A 4,311-nucleotide genomic window follows, 5' to 3' on the forward strand; every position below is an offset into this window, starting at 1 on the left:
AGTGGGGTCCTGGCGGCTCCATAGTCGGGCCGACTGGAGGGTCTTCAGGCTCCCGTCGCGTGGATCCCCGCGCTGACCTTAGGGAGGCCACGCAGCGGAACGCACGGGAGACGCGGGAGGAGCGGGAGGCGGCGGAGCGAAGGACCGCCCAGGCGACGAAGGAGCAGGCCGACGCGGTGGCTAAGGCCTGGGCGGAGGCGGCAGCCGCGGATACGGAGGTGGAGGCCTCACACAACCAGCCTCCGTTGCTCGTCGTTCCCCTCCGCGCCGTGGCCCCCGATATTCCCGTGCCACCGTTGGAGGAGGTCGACCAAGGCCCGCCGGTGATGGAGAGGAGGGAGGACCACATGATCTTCGTGGAGGGGGCACCGCAGACGGCGCCAACTAGAGCGGGCCAAAGCGGCCAATCAGCTGCGGCGCCAGAGCAGCCGTCCGGGGGCGAGCCGGAGGCAGGGGCCAGCCTCGAGGTGCAGCCGGCATTGCGCCGGCGTGCAGGGGGTGGCGCCTCCGCGCCGGAACCACACCGAGCTGCGGGCGCTAGCCAGACGGCGGAGGCCCTGGAGGCGGCCAGCGCCAGCATGTCCGAGTGGACTCCCAGCGGGGGGACGGGCGAGCTGAACGCGGCGGCCCAGGAGGTCCGGAACCGGCTTCAAGCTCAGGACGCCTCGCTGCAGCGATACACCCAAGAGTTCCTCGCGACGCGGGCCGTCATCCGGGTGAGTCTTCTGGCCTTGGTTATTTTTCTCTTTTGATTTCTTCCGTGGGGCGCGTCAGCGCACCCACTGGGTGTAGTCCCCGAGTTCTGAGTCGGCTGCTGCGCAGGCGGCTTGGAACTTACTAGGTCCTGACAACTTAACTTATCCTCGTCTCCTGTATAATCTTCCAGGAGTATCATAACCTCCGCGCAGCCGCCTTCAACTCCCAGGCTCAGGAGCTGGGCCGGAGAACCGAGGACCTGACCAGTAGCCGGAGTGCGTGCTTTGTCTCGTTCATCTCCTGTGGGGGCGCGTCAGCGCACCCACTGGGTGTAGTCCCCGAGATTCGGGCCGACTGCTGAGTAGCCGGGTCGGATCTTCCTTGATGAATTCTTCCTTATTAATTTTTCCTTTGTCTTCATGCTTGCAGGAGCCAATGCTGACTTGAGGGGGCAGCTCAGCGGGACCCAGGCCACCCTTCGCGCCAAGGAAGCCGAGTACAACGCCTTGGTCCTGGAGCGTGACCGCCTGGCCAAGAAGTTGGCTGACCAGGAGGAGAGCCACAAGGCGGCCCTGAAGAAGGCGCAGGACAGCGAGGACGCCCTGAAGGCCGAGTTCGAGACCGAAGCGGCGGGCTGGGCTGAAGCGAAGCAGGCACTGAGCAAGGGCTTTAGTCGTATCGAGGATCTGATCGATGGTAAGCCGCCTTCTTCACTCCTTGCCTGCCCCTTGATCCCTGATTTGTGTTCTGACATGTGCTGCTTCTTGTTCTCTGTGTAGACTACTTTCCCGGCTACTCCGTCTTCGCCACCCAAACCATCGAGGCCCATCGCGAGGCGCGCCGGCAGGCGGGGGCTGAAATCGCACCGGACGCGAGCCGGACGCTTGAGGAGCAACTCTTGGCGGTCCAAGCCCGGCTGCAGCCGACTCACCGTATGCTCCGCTGCCTCTAGCGCGCCGGGGCGCAGGTGTTGGCTGCCCTCTGGCCAAGCGAGACGATTCCCCGCACCCCGAGTCGGACTGCCGACTGGCTGGAGGTTGCGGTTGGCCGCTTCGAGGCTTGGAAGCCATCGGCAGCCCGGCTTGGAGCTGGGCAGGCGCTGGAGTTCGTCCGAGCCTGGTATCCGGGGCTGAACCTGGACCAGCTGCGCACCTGGCGGCTGGAGGCCGACGAAGAGATGGAGGAGGTGCGGCCGGCTATCGCTCAGCGCGCAGCGACGATCGCCGAGTGCACTAACATCAGCGTCTTCACTCATGAAATTAATGACGACAGTGTTGCCCAGCCGGAGGAGTGGTTCGGGCTGGACCCGGCAGCGGGTGAAGACTCAGCAGAGGAGATCGCCTCCAGCGATGAAGGCAAAGACGACGAAGGAGAGGAAGGCGAAGACGTTGAGCCGACCGGTGAAGCGGCCAGCCAGCCTCAGCCTGATCATGCCTCCAGCAACGAGGCGCGTGCTAGTGCGCCCTCTACGGGAGGCGGTGATCATGCCGAGGTTCGCCAGCCGGCCACTCCTCCAGCCGGCACTGTCGTCTCCACCGACCTGCCCGACTCGCCAGTCGCTCCCTTGGCTTAATCTGCCGTCCTTGTTTTTTCCTACTTGTTGCCTTTTGAACAATTTTATTAAACTTGCGCAGTTCCACCCACTGGGGGTGTGTTCGAACTATGTTGAATGCTAGCCTTTTGAAGGTCTTTTATGTAAATATTATTGTGTGCGTGTTTGGTTTCCATTCGTGTATGCTTTTTATCCTTAGGCTGTTTCCTTTGCCGCCTTCCCCTTTTGGGAAGGCAAGTACTCGAGCTTTCTTAGATTGAAGCGAGGTGAATGGAAGCCGGCCGACCGGCTACTCTGGTAGTCGGTCGGTGGTGGGAGAAAAACCGGCTCTTGTTATATTAGTCCGTTAGTCCCTAGCCGTTTTTCGTGTGGGCGTCCTTTCCTGCCTTTAACTCTTGCCAGCTGGACAACCGGTTCTTCGATCTGCGACTTTTGGCAAGAGAAGGCTTGGGAGCCGGCACACTACTTGTCTGACTGCGGGTAAGACTTCTAATATAACTCCAGGCGGCCAGTCCCCGGGCCGACTAGTCGAACCCGGTGCCGGACGAAAAAAGTGAATGTAATGACAAGGTCATAAGCATGATACTCTTCATCCATAGATAAAAGATGGCAGTCCCCGAGCTCTCCTCCGGGGGCCTATTGTCTTGTACTTAGTACAAAAGTTAGCGTGATACATACTGCATTTCAACTATAAAATCTTCGGAGGAGGTTGGCGTTCCATGGTCATTCCGACTCCTTTCCGGAGTCGTCTCTCTTTCGTGCCTTCGGCTTCTGCACATCGATCAGGTAGTAGGAGTCGTTGCCTAAAGCTCTGCTGATGACGAAGGGGCCCTCCCAAGGGGCCGAGAGCTTGTGCTGGCCGGCTGTTCGCTGGATCAGCCGGAGCACAAGATCGCCCTCTTGGAAGGATCTTGGCTTGACCTTCCGGTTGTGGTAGCGGCGCAGGCCCTGCTGATAGATGGCGGACCGGTTGAGGGCTAACAGCCGGCCTTCTTCCAGCAGGTCGACGCCGTCTTCCCGTGCTTCCTTGGCCTCCGCTTCCGTGTACATGGTTACCCGAGGCGAGTCGAACTCGATGTCAGTTGGGATGACCGCCTCGGCACCATACACAAGGAAGAAAGGAGTGAAGCCGGTTGACTTGTTTGGGGTAGTGCGCAGACTCCAAAGGACGGCCGGCAGCTCATCAAGCCAACAGCCGGCTGAACGCTCCAGTGGTACGACCAGTCGGGGCTTGATGCCGGGAAGGATGAGGCCGTTGGCTCGCTCGACCTGGCCGTTTGACTGCGGGTGGGCAACGGACGCTAAGTCCAACCAGATGCCTTGCGTCATGCAGAAAAGTGCCAAGGCTCCCTTGGCGAAATTCGTGCCATTGTCGGTGATGATGCTGTGTGGCACGCCGTACCGAGTTGTTATATCTGCGATAAATGTCACGGCAGTTGGCCCATTCAGCTTCTTGATCGGCTTTGCCTCAATCCATTTGGTGAATTTGTCCACGGCGACAAGCAGATGTGTCATGCTGCCGCGCGCCGTCTTGAATGGGCCCACCATGTCCAGTCCCCAAACGGCGAAGGGCCAAGTGAGGGGAATGGTCTTGAGTGCTGAAGCCGGCATGTGTTTCTTGGAGCTGAAGAGTTGGCATCCTTTGCAATGTTTAACTAACCCCTTGGCGTCATCCAAAGCAGTCGGCCAAAAGAAACCATGGCGGAAGGCTTTGGCGACGAGTGATCTTGAGGCCCATGGTGGCCGCATTCTCCTTGGTGGATGTCTCTGAGGATTGCAATGCCCTTCTCTTACTCGACGCATCGCTAGAGGACTCCAGTGACACTGCGCTTGACGAGCTCTCTGTTGACGATTGTGTATGCTCCGGCTCGGCGTTGGACTTGTCTTGCCTCTGTTTCGTCAGCCGGCAGATCTTGGTTTATTAGGAAACTGAGGATGGACTGAGCCCATGATGGAGCTGCGACTTCTATTGCCAATGCGGCTACTGCGACCAGGGCGGGCGGGCTGGGTGGTGAAATGTTGGAGTCGGCCGCCGCCTGTTGTGTTGGTGCAGTCTTCGGGCC

The sequence above is a fragment of the Triticum dicoccoides genome, chromosome 6A (genome assembly GCF_002162155.2).
Source record: "Triticum dicoccoides isolate Atlit2015 ecotype Zavitan chromosome 6A, WEW_v2.0, whole genome shotgun sequence".
Lineage (NCBI taxonomy): Eukaryota > Viridiplantae > Streptophyta > Magnoliopsida > Poales > Poaceae > Triticum > Triticum dicoccoides.